The following is a 17036-nucleotide window of genomic DNA, read 5'->3' as shown; positions in this document are numbered from 1 at the left end:
GTCACCACTTCCTACCAGGGAGGTGGATATGGCTCCATACTGGAAGTGCCAGTGCAAACCAGGGTGCAGGGGCTGAAAGGAGAATCTGTAAGGGAGGAATGAAAAGATGTTTGGAGTTCAGGTTCCTATATGGGAAAGGATGAAGACGCAGAGGAAGAGGGAGGAACTGTAAAGGTAACTCCTGCAAAAGTTTGGGCTTACTGAGAGAACACATTTGAAGCCAGATCCCTTTTCCAGATGCAAATCTGGAATTATACCACAGCCTATGGAAACAGCACTTACCACCTGCCATCTTCTGTGCATGCAAAAAATCACTGACTCAACCCCCAAAAAATACCTATGAGGAGGTCCATTTACTCTCTTGACAGACCAAGAAATATCCTTCCTTTTCCAGCCTACTTACTTCTAAAGTTTTCCAGATAGATGGCTTGCACTTTATTTTAGATATTCAGTGATTTTTGGCAGGATTTTGCAAACAAAAATGCAGACTGAGTAAGGGAAGAACCTACTCAGCAGATTCCTTGCCTCATCAGGAAGGGCACACACTGAGCTAATTTCAGGATCAAAGTCTTATACTATAGCTCTTGCTGATAGGATTTTTTTTGTGATATTCACTTCTCTTTGTTTTTAAAAATGTTTAGTTCCAGTTTTACTAAGATTAAATAACTATACTCCCTCCTTCATGTTTACACCTTTTATACACTTCAAAATGCTCAGCATGTCCCTCCTCCCAGGGAGTATAATTTTTTACCACTTCTCCATAACCCTTTCACCCCCTGCCTCCACTATTTTTGATGCTTTCTTTGATTTATTCAGACACAGAAGTTTGATGGAGGGACAAAATGAAGGCCTTTATGCCAGGCCCAGTTTATCAAAATCTACACAAGAATGATTTCAAAGGGTAGGAAATGAAAGTTTTCCCTTTACACATATTTACAAAACACAATCAAAATTCACCAACTCCTTAAAAAAAATATTAAGACGGGAAAAAAAGAGTGAACATTTTTACTGTAGTTCAGTGTAGGAAAGGTACACCAGAGCTTTAAAAACTCTGGGCTGCAGAATAGCAGCAAGATAAGGGAAGTTTGCTTGAAACTATTATGATAAAAATGTGCATGAAGCATGCATGGAAAACTGGTATGTGTGATAGGGGGGAAAAAAAGGGAATAAAATTAATAGGAGATGGTGTGGGAACCTCTAAAGGTTTCACTGCTGTGAGTTTGGAGAGACAACATCTCTTATGGGTGCCAGAGATAGGAATGTCCTATGTGGATCTTCCTCCCATGAGTGACAATAACCATAAAAATAGAGCATCTGCAGCATCACATTTTATTTCATGTCATTTATTTGATTTTGGCTTCTTGATGTTGGTCTTTTGAGGAAATCAGTTCTTACAGAAACAATTTTGTCACTGATGCAGCAGGTGAAAAGTTGTGTCAGTGAAAAGTTAGTTTACATACCATGTTGAAATCTGAAGGGTGGTTTGGGTAAAAAAAACCAAACCAATACAAACTCTACTGAAATGTCTGTTGTATTTGTGGCTGCACCAACTACCTGACCCAGTGAACAGTCAATGCTTCCCTGCATTGCATCCAACATACAGAAAAACCTTCTCCCTTCACTCTGCAGGCCAGCTGCTAAGAAAGAATAGTAACTCAAAAAATTCCAACTCCAGCAGAATTTGGACCTCTCAGACACACTCCCAAAGGAAGGATTTTGTCTTATCATCTCACCTTACACAAGAGAGGAATCCATTCAACCTGGCCTTGGACACTTCCAGGGATGGGGCAGCCACAGTTTCTCTGGGTAACCTCTGCTGGTGCCTCACAACCCTGACAGCCAAGAATTTCTTCCCAATATCCCATCTAATCCTGTTCTCTGTCAGTTTGAAGCCATCCCCCCTTGTCCTGTCACTCCAGGCCCTTTTAAATATTCTCTCTCCATCTTTCTTGTAGGCTCCCTTCAGGTCCTGGAAGGTCACAATTAGGTGACCCTAAAGCCTTCTCTTCTCCAGGCTGAACAATCTCAATTCTCTCAGCCTTTCCCCATAGGAGAGGTGTTCCATCCCTCTGATCATCTTGGTGTCTCCTCTGGACTTGCTCCAACAGCTCCATGTCCTTCCTGTGCTGGGGACCCCAGAGCTGGATGCAGTTATCAAGGTGACTGGAACCTCAGCCTTGCACAAGGCACTGAGGCACTTTTAGTGACTTCTTGGTGGCCCTATTTTATTGTCCCTGCTATAAAATTACAGTCACAAATCCCATCTGAAAAATAAAACCAAAGAGGAATCTACAGTTTAAGATAACAACCTGCCTTCCTAAGATGCCATAATGCCAGTAATCAATATTTGGCTTCAACATGCACACAGGTACATGAACACTGCTCCAGATCCTGTGTATGTGCATGTACATAACTGCATATGTGCATTGCCTAGGAAAAAAAACCCATCAGTTTAATTCCCTCTGCACAAGAAAGAACTAAACAGGTATTAAGGACAAAATACGATTTTAGTTAGACTAATGCAAACCAGAACCAAGACTCGAGTAGCAGGAGATTTATAACTAATAGAAACATCTCACTGAGAATAGACTCAGACCCTGCCTGCTCATGGAAATAAAACTTTTCTCTTCCTATGACAGTTTTGAAATATCATCTGTAACTCTGAAAAAAGAAATTTGAAAATTATTCTCAGCTAAATCCATAGAAGCGCCGACCTTCAGCGTCTCTAATGTTCAAAGAGAAGGCACTTGCACTTCTGATTGACAGACCCATCACAAATACAGCCCCAGCAGCTCCAGAGCGAGCGCTGAGAAACAAAACCTGAGCATCTACAACTCACTCTGTCTCACTTATTCAAGCAGTTTTTCCTCTGTCGAGAGACTTGCACGATTCAAGAGTCAGCCCTACAGATAACAAGCAGTCAGGAAACCACTCTCATGTATCAAGTGATCTCAAGCATCGGAGCGACAAAATAAAGCACATCTTCCTACAAAATTCCAAATCAATAGGGAAGTGCTTCCAGTTCAAATCTTGAATTATCCTCTGTATTTACTACCTGGAGAATCTATAAACAGTTTAGGCAAAATACGAATACTGAAAAAGTCCATTAAAATAAACTCTAGGGTGCAAATCAGACAAATCTCAACACAAAGACTGTGCAAGTCTGGTTGGCATAAGATAAAACTATGTTCATTCTAGAGAACAACTTCTCTCACAGAAACTCCACCTGGGAGAGACCTTCCATGGATTTTTCCAGCTTGAGATTCCAGAACTGACTCCAGCAAATCTCATTTCCTCATTGATATGCCAGTCCCCAGGCAGACCACGTAGCACCAACGCGAGTGAAAATCAAAGCACACGAATGCCACAGCCCCTGTCCTGCACTCCTCAGAGCAGTCCCCAAACCAACCCACACCAGAAAAATACATCCAGGTTTCCTTTTGGGCTAAGGATTAAAAAAGAAGCTTGTGATACTACCTGCCTCCATTTACTTTTAGTGAAAAGTACTCAAAAATACTTGAAGAATTGCTGTAAAACCTTTCCAAAATTGGAAAACATCGTTACAGCTTTATGTGCTTTTTCTTTAAACCCTTCCAGACCCTCTGCTATCTAAAATGTTAGATAATGCCTCGCTGCATCACCAAGTTAAACCCCCTCATTGAAAAGCTCTTGAATACATGAGCAAGATCAAAGCAGGTAAGCTCAATAAACTGTGTAGTCCCTGTTTAGGGGCTTGAGGAGCATCACTTCCACAGCATGTTGGAAGTAATTTTCTCTGGTGACACGCTATGTTTTGTCTTACTGAACATTTAACCTCTAGATTTGGACAGCACACATTTGGCACCGGCACATTTCTTCAGGGAACACCAGAGTGGTTACTTCAAGTGACAGTTTTCTAATTATTCTGTCAAGCATCAATCTGTGAAGTTCCCAGTTCCTCAGCACCCTGATTGACAGGGCAATCAGCGCTTTACTTAAAGCCTCTAGAGCTGTTCCTCCCTGACAAATGCTTTAAAAAAACCCCAAACCCAACCAACCCCTCATCCCCAGTTTGCAAAGGGAGTGCAATATCTGACTTCCAAAACAAATCCCCACCTTCTGCAAATACAGTTCCCCAAAGTAACCAAAAAAATCACATATAAAATATAAAATGCGCCTGGAGAAGAAGGAACTGACCAAACCAGTATTTTCTTTTACATTACAATAATTCATTTTGGGCATTGATTTGGAACAAATCAGCTGATGGAAGTACATAAAAAACAGAGAAGGAACTGAGATAATGCAATCATTTTCACTAAGTAGTTTTTCTTCTCTTGAGAGAGGGAAAAACCCCACCTTTGCAGCACTTTCAGCTTGATTCTGAGTTCCCCTGATTTCTGATGAACATCACCTTCCTCTGTTGAGGGTTGTATTGTGACTCTCTGGGGTCTGTCAGAACCACTGACTGTAAGAAGTGGGGAAAATGAGTGACTTTGTGAGTGATAAACAATCAGCCCTGTACCAACTTCAGGGAATAATAAAAGCTATTTAGTAGTCATGACCACGATTTCCTAAATAACATGAAAGTACTTCATGCTCTTTATCCACTGCGTAATTAAATTCAACACTGGGACTAAGATTTTGACCAAGAAGTTGGCACTAGAATTAGACAGGGTTTGATTTATATGACAAAATACTGCACCTGACAATTCAGCAGTGGAGTTGCTCTTCTTGGCTTTCTGGGACAGTCTTGTATTGGCATTGTTCAACTTCAAACAAAGAGAAGATCTCTCACTGTACAGAACTGCAGCATCAATAGCAGTAGGATACTATTAATAGTTCCTATTGCAATTAGATTTGTGCCAAAGGTGCTCCTGTGGTTTCAAATGGTAAATTATGAATAATGCAAGTTTGTTGAACAGCTTTTGATAGTGACCACCGTGGAGTGCTCTGCGTTAAAACACACTGAACTCATCAGGACCGAAAAATAAATGAAATATCAAGTCAGGGGTAAAACAAAGGTGGAAGATTATAGCACATTTGATCCCTCACCAGAGTGAGCTGCAGAAAATCTCTCTCTAGATTTAATGTTTAGTTATTATTTTTAGGACATTAAGTATGTAAATATATTCACACAAAAAAATTCATTTTTTTTCTTGGATTTGAGTCAAAACTCCCGACACACAGACTACCTGTGATTTATGGAATGAAGAAAGAAAGCCTGTCCTAATCCAAGCTCAAATCTAGTCATAGGCCAGCAATGGCTACATAAATTTGTTTTTTTTCTGCTTCCTAGGCAGCTTAACACTACATGATTTTTATATATAAACCAACACCCCCATCCCTGTGGTGTCAGAGGAGTGTGGGTGCAAATGGAGAGGAGGAGGGTGCAAACATACACCAAAACTGCCTCAGACTTGAGTCCTTGACAGAAGGGAATGACACAGCTGACCACTGATATTACAAGTGGCAGAAGAAGTTCTTTGATAAAAAGCCTAAAACTGGAGTGGTCAGTAAGGTGGAGGGTGTTCCACTGGCCAGAGGCAAGGCTGAACCCATCTGCTTTTCTTACTCAAGTTCAACAGATGTTCAGCATTATTAAGAGTTAAAGGAATGTTGCTAATATGTAGACATCATCTTTACTCTAATTGCTTTTATTTTATCTTCTCAGTTCAATTACTTCCATGGTTTGTATGACTAAGCGAAAACAAAAATGATTTGAGATTCTCTCCAAGTAATACACACAAAAATCCCAGAACAACTGTACAGAGCCCCATGGAAGTCCTGATTAAAGGCAAATCCTTCACAATTCAGAGAGCACATACTCAATCAATGGTTGAAGAGGAAAACCTCCAGGGAGCAGCAGGAACTAAACAATTCTGATAAGGTTTCTGTGACTTTCCAGCAAATAGTAATTTGCTCTTTTATATTTCTTCAATGAGAAGTCAAGCATTGTAGCCCCAAACCTTTAAATCAAATGATTTGCTGGGCATCAGGCATTCAACTTTCAGCACCTACTATAAAATATTGACTCTGCACATTCATTCATTTCTACCTAATAATTGATTCTTCTTTTTTTGCCTGTTACAGACCTGTAACAGTATTCTGGGAGGTTGACTTAATCAAGATTTACCTAAGAAAAGAGAAATCCTCAGCATTTTCTATTTTTAATCTTGTCTGGATTAAAACTCGCACCACGTAAGCACGAATGTAATCCATTTTCTTAACGAGATGCTTTTACTCTTTTCCTCTGTTATCACCATTAATCCCAAATCCACCATTCACAAGAGCCATCCATAGTTTGCACAAAGGCTTCTGCTTCAATCACAGAGTTGGCATCACTCTGTCAAAGGACAGAGCTTTATGTTAACTTTTGCTTAACGACCTTCTCAGCTGGGGCCAGTCCATAGATACAGATTTCATTCCCTCCTCTTGGTGAAGTGAACACTGGCTTCCATGGTCAGCTCACCTGTCATCCACCCAGAAATCCACTTTTAGGGCACTGGTGGCAGGATTGCTGTGTTTCCTGCACTGGGGCACTGCAGAGTTCTTGGTGGGAGGGTGGCAGTGCCACGACAGCTCCAGCCAGAGGCTCCTCTGCCCTGAGCGCTTCGCTTAGAGCAACAGAGGCTCCTTCTCCCCCAAGCTCACAGGGAATGAACATCTGGTGCTCTGCAGCTCTGCTGGTTACTCAGGCTTACTCTAAAATAATTAGAAATGGTTTCTGAAGCACAGCAACAGCCAGCACTGCATGCAAAACAGGTGGTGCAAAGGTGCACACAAGTTGTGTAAGAGCAGCAGTCGTATATACGCTCACACATCCACCTTCACATTTACACTTCCCTGTAGCAAACTGCATGTAAAAATTAAAAAAAAAAAAATAAAATCTAGTTCTCTTTTCCCTTGACTTGTTTGGTGAGAAAAATATGTATATAAACGAAAAAGAATAAGATAGCTATTGCACTTAGGCCATTCTAGAACCCTAAAGGCATTAACTAGAACCCTAAAGAAAATTAAAAAATTGATTAAGCTCAGGGCTTTACACCTAATTCAAGCCAAAGTCACTGAAAGATCAAGTGACTCAGATGTGCTCCCTGTACCTGATACAAAGAGCACATAATGTACTTTTTCTCAAGGATAGTTCAGGTTTGGCGTATGAACATAACGATTTGATAACCACAAAATCCCCTGTATTCAGAGACAGTCCCCAGGCTTTGACTGAAGTGGTTATTTCTGCAGACCTCATACTTTTCACCCTCCCACTGCTTTACACAGACTCTCCACACCCCTATCCCCTACTCACAGCTGGTAACACGAATATTGGAGCCACCTAAATCAGCTGAACTCCTGTGCAACCGAAGGAACAGGAGCCCACAAAGTCTGTTTGAAATATTCTTCCCCAGCCCCTCCCAGACTGCACATATGAAAGAACTGGGGGATAAAAAAAACCCTCATGTTTTCTGCAAATTGCTATCAAAAGCAGCAGCATTAGAACAGGTAAGCTCTTCACTTTTCACACTACCCTAAAGAATTTCACACTACCCTGAAGTCCTGATTTTAGACACTGCTCAGTATGTCAAAATATTGAAAAGGTACAAAAAATACATCTTTTGAGAAACAGGACTAATTTCATCTTCCTATAACAGGATAGTTTTTTATTAGAAGATGAAACTAAACCTCTGGCAAAAAGACTAAGAACTACTCATTTGTAGTAGATGTGGACTTGATTTGCCAAGTACTTAAGCACATGACAAGCTTTAAAAGTGAAGAGACTAATTTATTTCAGCTTTATCCATCCACTCAGAATAATAGACACTAAAATATTAAAACTTGAAACAGGTTTGAATATCTTGTTGAATTTCAGCATGAATAATGAAGTTGTGAAATAATTCAGTCCTACCTGAAACAAAACAGATATTCAAGGGAAAGAAATAGCTTTTGCCCTCTTTCATTAAGCCATATTTCAAGTAATTTTTGTCTCTTCCAAAGCTTTTTCATGACCCTGCACTTAGCTATGCACATGCATTGATGAACACAAGAGATAACTGCACCTTCAAATGCCATTTCCATAGAAATGGGCAGATGTTCCAACAAACCTTTTTCTTAGAAAGATGTTAATTAATGTAAAAGCTGTGTATTTGCCAGACCTGCCCATTATTGTTGATCACATTGCTTGTGCCATATGGATGGAATTAATAATATATTAGGTTAGAACAAGATCACCCATCCCTGGAAGTGTCCAAGGCCGGGTTGGACAGGGCCACGGAGCAACCTGGGATAGTGGAAGGTGTCCCTGCCCATGGCAGAGGGTTGGAACAAGATGGTCTTTAAGGCCTCTTCCAACCTCACGCACTCTGTGATTCTTTGATCAGGATCTATTTCCCATACTAGGCTGCAAACCAGAGCAGAGACTTCCCAGCAGAGCCAAGTGTGACATCTGCATTTTTTTCATGCAATTCCCTCCTCTTCCCCAATAATCACAGCACTGAGCCTGATACTGCACTTCTTCAGCTTAGAAACAAAGAGCTTATGTTGAAAAAATACTTCAAATTCCCATCTTCTTTTTTTTTTTTTTTTTTAAGTATAGACATATCTTTATACTAAAAATCTCAGCAAAATCAGGGTCTATTATTCTTCCCTCATTAAAAGATAATTTTATGATGGGAAAATGCTCATTAATTTGGTCATGTTTTGCCATTTCTTCCCAAAATAGAGTCTTATCAGTAAGAAGAATAAGAAGTCCTATGTACCTGTGCTCCATGAAATGATAAGTAAAACCAGTTGATATTCATTTCTCTGTCAGCAGAGTGTGCCTAACCCAGTACAAATGGCTGAAAGCACCTACTTGAGATATACATTTAATTATCTGGGCCTGTTTCTATCAGGAACAGATGGAGATAAGGTGATTAAATTTCTTCATTTTGATGGAAAGAACAAACACTTTCCTAGACAGCCATAACACCTCAAACCACTTAAAAATAATGAGTATAAAAACATGATTTTCTCTACAGAAGAGTTTAAGTAAGGACACATATAAGTTCTCTTTTAAAATACTATTTCTTACCTGTATTATCAGATTATTTGTCTTTCATTCTCCTGTAAGTGGACTAGACAGGTGATCTATAAATAGATTCACAACAAATTACGCATCTCACCAAGATGAATTACCAAATTGAGATTCCTAAAATATCTTCCCTTTTTATTCTCACTAATTGGGAAATGAGTCACATAAATTTTGAAAATCTAATCTATTTGGAAATCACAGTGAAAGATTAAACACTTTTCTGACGTATTATACACAGCATTTCCTTTTACTGGGCAATACTAAGACATGTAAACACATTATATTGCCCAGGCTGGACATGACATTGGGCATTTGGTAGCCAGAGGTGATGCTGGCAAGGGGTTCCAGATGGAGATCCTGCCTGTACCCACTGCCTTTCATTCCAGGCCCTGGTTTGGAGTGAGATGGTGATACCAGGTTGTGACATTACAAGAGACAGGTACTATCCCATAATCACCACATACTTGCCAAACACTTCCCACCACAGGCTCAGCCATCCTGGCTCATCAGTGGATACCTCAGAAAAGTCCAGATTCTCCAATCCCAAGTATTGATAAACACAGCCAATAAAAAAAATCCTGTAACACTTTGATCATTAATACAACCCACCTTCATCAAACAAGCAGGAAAATGCAACAAGCCTTGACCACATGGCAGCTGTCTCAAGAGGGTGATGCAGATTGTGTTCCAAGGAAATGGAAATGGAAATACCTGCTCTTCAGTCGACATTTTAGGAAGGATAGCACTACAGAGATGGTATTTGGCACACAAACATTTCAAATTCCATCCAAACCTAACGGTTCAGTTTTTATTGTGGTTCTTCCACAAATTTAACAGCATTTACCATCTAAGAAAACATTTGTCAATCTTTCTCATTCTGCCACAGAGGAAATGATTACAAAATCACTGCAAGTTTTCCTCTTGCTTAGGAAGTTTATTTTCATATCCAGCTTTTAAGATTCATTATAGCCTACTTTAAAATGCCAAAAGGCATTCGACTTGTCAGTGCCCATAAATAATGGCAGATTCATGTTAAACTATATTTACATATCAATTACGTGGGACTCAATACTACACATGCTCTTGAAAAATATTTTATTCTTGATTATAAATCAAGACAATTCAATTATACATTTTAAATGTATAATTACACATTTTAAATGCATAATTGTCCTCACATTTTCATAAATATTGGCAATATGCTACCAGTCTCTAAAAATGCCTCAATGAGATGAAAGAATGCATTTTCAATATTGTAAGTATTTTAAAAGATGAATAGTCATTTCACATTAATTCTGCAAAATCGCAAAGATATATTAGAAAAAACCCTTGTTAAAGTTCTATTAGTCTGTATTTTCTCAACGATGCAGTGCTAATAAAAATGTGGGAAAATCCTAAATTACTACTATAAACTCAAAACCTACAGTAGCTATAAAAGAACCATGAACTGCTCCATTGGCTAAAGGCAAAGTATTTGTACAAATTTCTGAGGCAGAAAATACAATACGCCTTTGTGAACTTTTTCCAGCTTTGCAAGATGTTTCTGTGCCCTCATGGGTCTTTTCTACCTCCACGAATTCTCATTTTATGAGAGTAACCTTAAACTTTCAAAGCCAAGGCATTATTGCCCATACAAAATTGCTAATCACAGATTTACGTTTAGGGCTATTCTTTGAAACACAAAAAGAAAGCTCCAGACTGTTTGCTGGCCACAAAGCAGGGTCAGCTGTTCCTGAAACATCCTGGATAACTGTTTGTTTAGGTAGTTCTTAAAAAAGTTGTGGTGCAGGGTAGACTATAAATTCCTAAAATAAACTGCTGTAGGACTCAACTATCTTTTCTCACTGGACAATTTTCAGTTCAGCCAAACTACACACTGCACTTCTTTCCTGCAGTTAAACCTCACTGCTTCTTGCCTGACCAAGGCACACACTGAGCAGATTGCCCAGGTTAACTGAAGGTTTCCTTCACCTTTTTGTATCTGGTTCCTCTTTCAAACTGTGTATCTTTTATATATTTGGAATAAGAGGATGGTCTCTACCTACCTGTTTACACCCCCCAAGACAAAAGGGCCCCTCAACATGCTATTAGGACATAATACTAAGATGGCATAGTAAGATCCAGCTTCCAAAAACTAGATTAGATAACATCTTACAGAAATGTCAAAGTTGCTACAAAAAAACCCCAACAGGTTTATTATGACTTTTTAAAAGAAAATAGTATTGCACTTTCACAAAACCTGTGCTGAGTGCTAAGCTGCCAGGAGGACAGGGCTCTGTAATAAGCAATGAAGAAAGAGTCATAATTTTTATCATTTTCATAGCACTTTATTTCTTAAACAAATTACAAAATTTTTGATCAGTGTTTGATCAGTAATCTATGGTAGATGAGTATTATAACCCACAGTTCACAGAGGGGTAAAAAGAGCCGACAGAGCCTCAACTTTCAAAAGCATTCACTAAATTCAAGTGCCACTATTTTCAGATACCCAGTTATGAAGGGCCACACAGAGGTGTGAACCTTGGACTAGCAGTTAGGACTTGCAGAACCATATAGTTTAGCACACAGATATTTTTTACCACAATAACTCTTCAGTTGTAGCTTTTAAGAGTACTCAAACCAGCACGTGAGGCTTCACCCTCTTGTGAGAATCAGAAAAACACACAAGGCATAAAAACTTTTCATGCTGTGTAAAGAAGAGCTGGGTAATGAAGTGTGTAAAGGGAGCCTGATATGTGAATGAGAAAGTAAAAAGATTTCTAATGACTCATTAAGAACAGGGCTCCCCTGCCTTGTCTGCAATGACAAGCAATCTGACAACTCAAACAAATTCAGCACTAATGCTCTATTTCATGTCCATAACTGAATGCTATTTACAGTTCCTTTTTTCCTCCATTATGTGCACACTGACATAGGCTGTACGTGTGACAGAGAAGGTTATCTGATCCTGCTGATTTATAGTTTTGCATTATTGTAACACTGAGAAATCCACTGCTCACAGTTAGTCAGTTAAATGCAGAGACTGCATGATGAACTGTCCACAGCCAGCCTTTGCTCTAACTAGGATGAGGCTCACTGTCACAGAAATGTGACCACTGTTATTTTTGTATTTTTTAAAACCTCTACACACTGGTTTTTATTTATGACTTTTAAAACTTAATAGATCCCTTTCCACTCCCCACATGGAACTTCCAGGACTAACAGCAGTAATGACCAATCTTATCAATGGGCAAGGCAGTTCTAGAAGAAAATTTGCTCAAGAAGCTGTGGGGATCCCATCCCTGGAGATGTACAAGGCCACGTTGGACAGGGCTTGGAGCAAACTGGTCTAGTGGAAGTGTCCCTGCCCGTGGCAGGGAGTTGGAACAAGATGGTCTTTCCTTCCAACCCGACCTATTCTATGATTCTATGAAAATCAAATGAGTTGGTTGTTTCTAGATGTTGCCTTTGACAATCTCTTCCTTTTAGTCAAGACAGACTTGAGAGCCTTGGCTGACTGGCACAACTGATGCTGCAACAGCCAGATCCCATTAACAATCTGTGGGAACTGCCTGCACTCACCCCTTGGTCACTGACACTATTTTTACTTTTATTTGATGTGATGATATTGTCTCAGCACCCAGTCCTGGATCAGGAATACCATGCAACAACATTCCCATCTTCTTCTTCGGCTCTCTTTTCTCCCAGGCTGTTTGAAATGATGCCTCAGTGGGCAGGATGCAGGGAATAATTGGTTGGGAACAGAGTAGGCACTTGGCAACTCCTAAGAAGGTTATCTGCCAAAACCCCCTTTTGGCTCAGGCGTGTAACTCAACACTCAAACACCAGGCACAGACTCACTGAAAAAGGTAGATTTTTGCACAACTTCCAGAAGAAAACCCTCAGCTATATAGACAAACCTATTCAGAAACCAGACTTAGAAGAGCCTTTTACCCCTAAGACTAGGAACAGGCCCTTGCTTAAAGTTGGAGAGTGAGAGCAAACAGTCCAGAAACACACTAATATAGTTACTACACTCCAAACTGCCTGAATGTTTGCAGACATTTTGAATTGTCTTAGAGAAACTACAGTTCTGAACTAATTTACTAAGATAAAGACCAAATAAATTACACATGGCAACCTTATTTTTATTTCTCAAATCTGAGAAAAGAATATCCCAAATCTTTCCTCTTAGCATAATGTTATCCCTTCTGTTGCCACATAACAGACTGCAGTGTTAAGAAAACCAGTACTAAAAACCCCTCAAGCCAAAAGGATAAACCAGTGATTAAAATGTCTTATTATATAAGGATGTATAAACTGTACTACTTTCACACCAAACACAGCTGGAAAATAAGTGAATTGTAAAGCTATGGTTTAGTGACATTCTCTTTCAGAATTCTGGTCACTGTCTCAGATGCCTGGAAAAGAAAAGCCCCAGGACCTCTGTTTCACACAAAACCTAATGGCACATTAGTGCCACTACTGTTCCCATCACCAAGGTGGGCACAGAGATCCATCTGACCTAAGCAAACAGGCAAGGCAAAGTGTCAGGAATAAGAATGTCTGTTCCATATTAGTAAGAAAATAATCTGAATTTGGACGAAATAATAGCTAAAGAAAAAAAAATAAATTTGTGTGTGTGTTTGATATTAATTATTCCCTGGACACGAGTTATCAGATGTCAATATGGAATATTTTTTCCAGAGAGACGCTTGTCTTTCTGTTAATAGTATTTTGCCTAAATGACAAGCCAGCAGTTAACATCAATGGATTTGATGAGTCTTTAGCCATATCATCAATGACTGGCTTCAAAAAAGGTTTTCATGGGAACTTTAGTGGGAAAAGGAGAAAAAGAACAACAGACCACTTTGGCCTTTAACTGCCCATGTTTCAGTGATACTTTCTAATTGGAGTCAACTGCTAAGATCAGGGCTAGAAGCCTGTCTATGGTAAAACAAACCTGTCTTCAGCTTAATTTGCTTTTGTACGAGTTTGTGTGACAAGGTTTTGGTAGCAGGGGGCTACAGGGGTGGCTTCTGTGAGATAGAGTCAATGCCAGCAGCTCCAAGGTGGACCTGCTGCTGGCCAAGGCTGAGCCCATCAGTGACAGTGACAGCACCTCTGGGGTAACACAGTTAAGGAAGACATAAAAAACTGCACAACAGCAGCTGGAGAGAGGAGTGAGAATAGGAGGGGAACAGCCCTGCACACAGCAGGGCAAGGGAAGGAGGGGCAGGAGGTGCTCCAGGCACAGGAGCACAGATTCTCCTGCAGCCCCTGGTGCAGCCCGTGGTGAGGCAGCTGTGCCCCTGCAGCCCAGGGAGATCCAAGGGGGAGCAGGTATTTTTTCAGCTTTACTTTTTTCAAAACCTTGTTGAATCCTACAAATAGTCATCATATGGTAACCAGATCTTCAGCAGGAAGAAAAAACAAGCACCTGTTCAGTGTGTTCAACAGGATGTGAGAGTACTCAAGGGTGAGGACTTCACTGGGGATGCCTGAAGTAACACTTCATAGATGCAGGGGAGAGCCAGGCATCACCCAGAACCTCTGAAATACTGAAGAAAACAACCTCTTCTGCTTCACTGTGGGACAAAGCAGATCAATGCAGCTCCCACTGTGCCTCCCAGCAGCTTGAACTCCCAGAACTGAGCCATCTTCCCCTTTCCTGTTAGTAGCTAAAAAGAGGAAAGACTGTTTATTTCCTGCCAAAGCAGATGCACAGCACAAATTCATAGAAACAAGATGGGCAGGAAGGAGGAAAAGAAAAAAAGAAAGAAAGAAAAAAAGGCAAGTGGAATTTAGACAGTGAATAGAAAGGAATTCAGAACCATTGCAATGGCCTGTCTAACCTAGATATGGCAGACTGCAAACAAGACCAGAACAATATAAAAGGGTCACTGACTGCAGGGACAGCATTTCCATCCAAACGCCACTGGGTAACCTTTTGCAACAACAAAAAAAACCCAAACATGTTTTTTTCCCCCAAGAATTATAGACACTGACAACTGACAGTTAAACCAGCAGCAAACCAGCCAAGATCTTAATTTTTCCCAAAACTAGTATCTTCAGCTTCACTATATCAAATCATGGCATACCTGGGGGTTTTTTTGTGAGGTTTTTTTTTTTGCTTTAATACAAAGTAGACATTTTAAAGATAACTAAATGCAGAGAGATCTATTTCAAAGTGCAGTTGAACATTTCCTTTTACAAGATTTCTTCTCTTGCAATGTCCTTAACTCTGCAGTGCCACATCTCAGCACGACTAAAAGAAGTACTTCACCATATTATAGCTCTGAAGACTTTTTTTAATTCTTTAGTCTTCAGACATTTGCAACAATTAATTGAATCTCAAGCTCCCAAGAACAAATTTTTATCTTCTCAAACAACGTGGGAATCAAGGTAAAGGCCACAAGGAAATGACTGACCAGACAGAACTGTGAATGCTGCATCAGCCACAAAGGCTCCTGGGACTGAAACCCTACTATCAGCTAAAAAAAAGAGAGGATTCATTTCAATATCTTACTGTAAATCAGTGAGCTAATGGACATGGTGTATCAAGAGAGGAAATAACAGACATTTACTGTATTTTCTGAACAGAACAAAATAAAACACAAAATGTTTTGCCTTCTGCATCTTCAGCCAGTCAGTGCCAGGAATGGCACAACCACAGCATCAATCCTTATTCCAGGCCCTTTCCATGCTACCTTTTTCTTCATCTCAGTAGCAGAGCTTCACTAGCCCTGTTGTGAGCAGTTAGTGTTAAGCAGTAATATATAAGCAGAATGTATAATAGAAGGATACATTTACAAGTCAAATGCTGGGCATGCAGATGTTACATAGCTGAGAGCTACTGAAATGCCTTTTGGTTTTAAAATTGTTTAAACTCAGTAACCTCCATCACCAGAATTAATACCTGCTGTTTGTGCTGCAGCAGACGGCAGAACCTACTTAGCATAGTGATAATCACCAGCCAAGTTGTGTATCTAAGACTTTACTGCACCTGCTTCTCTACCACTAACATGAGTTTCAGAACTAAATTACATCTCAGGCAAACCTTGATCATCACACGAAGCACACACTGCAGAGCAGCTCAAACACACACAACCAAATCTTCCTGTAATGTCCTGAGAACAGCCAGAACTCACACAAAGCCAAGCACAGCAGTGCCTACCAGCACCAGACTAGCACCAAACTATCCAGTTTTCTATCATGATTCTAAAGTCCCTTCTCAAGTCCTGTCTCCCTTCTACCCCAGGCAAGATATCTCGCTTCTCTACGTTTCCAGGTCTGTTCTTTTAGGTGAATAACTTCAAGTTCATAAGATCACTAAGTAGAAGGAGACAGCCAGCTCTCTTCCTGTGGTTCTTGGAAAGAACGTACACTTGGACTTCTACAAACAAAAGGTCAGTGTGACCCAGGTCTACGGGAGTGCAAAATGGTGGAGGAATAATGTTTTAAATATTGCAGATAACCCTGTCTAGTAAAGTTGAGCCATCAAGGTACTAAGTGCTTTAAAAATATGCAAGGAGAGCTATAGCTGCAAAGAGCTTGCAATACGAAGTTGACCTGTGCTTACTTTGTACTGTAAGTCTTCTTCCTGATTTTGCCTTGAAATTTTGCTGCAAACAGTATCCACCTCTATTTAAAAAGTCACAACATTTTGTCACTTACTACTGCAATTACAGTGATGTAATTTTCACAGGAAGGTGGTATTTAGAGGAGCTAATACCACATCACAATGAACATGAGAAAAATGATTGGAAGCACAGAAAAAGCGAGATAAAGGAGATAAATCCACAAAAAGAAGCAATATGTTGAAATAGGGACTTTAGCAGTGATGTTGGGTGCAGGAGATGGGAAAGATGATCAAAGCCCTTCGACAGATTTCCATTAGTAAAAATATCAACAGCAACTAAGTTCTGGCTACACACAAAAGCAGAACTCCCTGTTGGCAGGATGGTCAGGCTGGCACTGCTCCAAAGCCCACGCCTGATCAATATTCTCTCAG

The 17036-nt window shown here is 40.0% G+C and overlaps 1 protein-coding gene across 1 annotated transcript in view; it reads right to left on the bottom strand.

Annotated features, from left to right (window-relative positions):
* Positions 1-17036, bottom strand: part of SUCLG2 (succinate-CoA ligase GDP-forming subunit beta) — a 118435-nt gene that overhangs the window by 31234 nt on the left and 70165 nt on the right. The gene's annotated exons all lie outside the window — the stretch shown is intronic.

The sequence above is a fragment of the Pipra filicauda genome, unplaced genomic scaffold (assembly GCF_003945595.2).
Source record: "Pipra filicauda isolate LSUMZ 115617 unplaced genomic scaffold, ASM394559v2 scaffold63_size3267554_pilon, whole genome shotgun sequence".
NCBI classification, from domain to species: Eukaryota; Metazoa; Chordata; class Aves; order Passeriformes; family Pipridae; genus Pipra; species Pipra filicauda.
The sequence above is the reverse complement of the archived record's forward strand: the minus strand, read 5'-3'. Positions and strand labels throughout refer to the sequence as shown.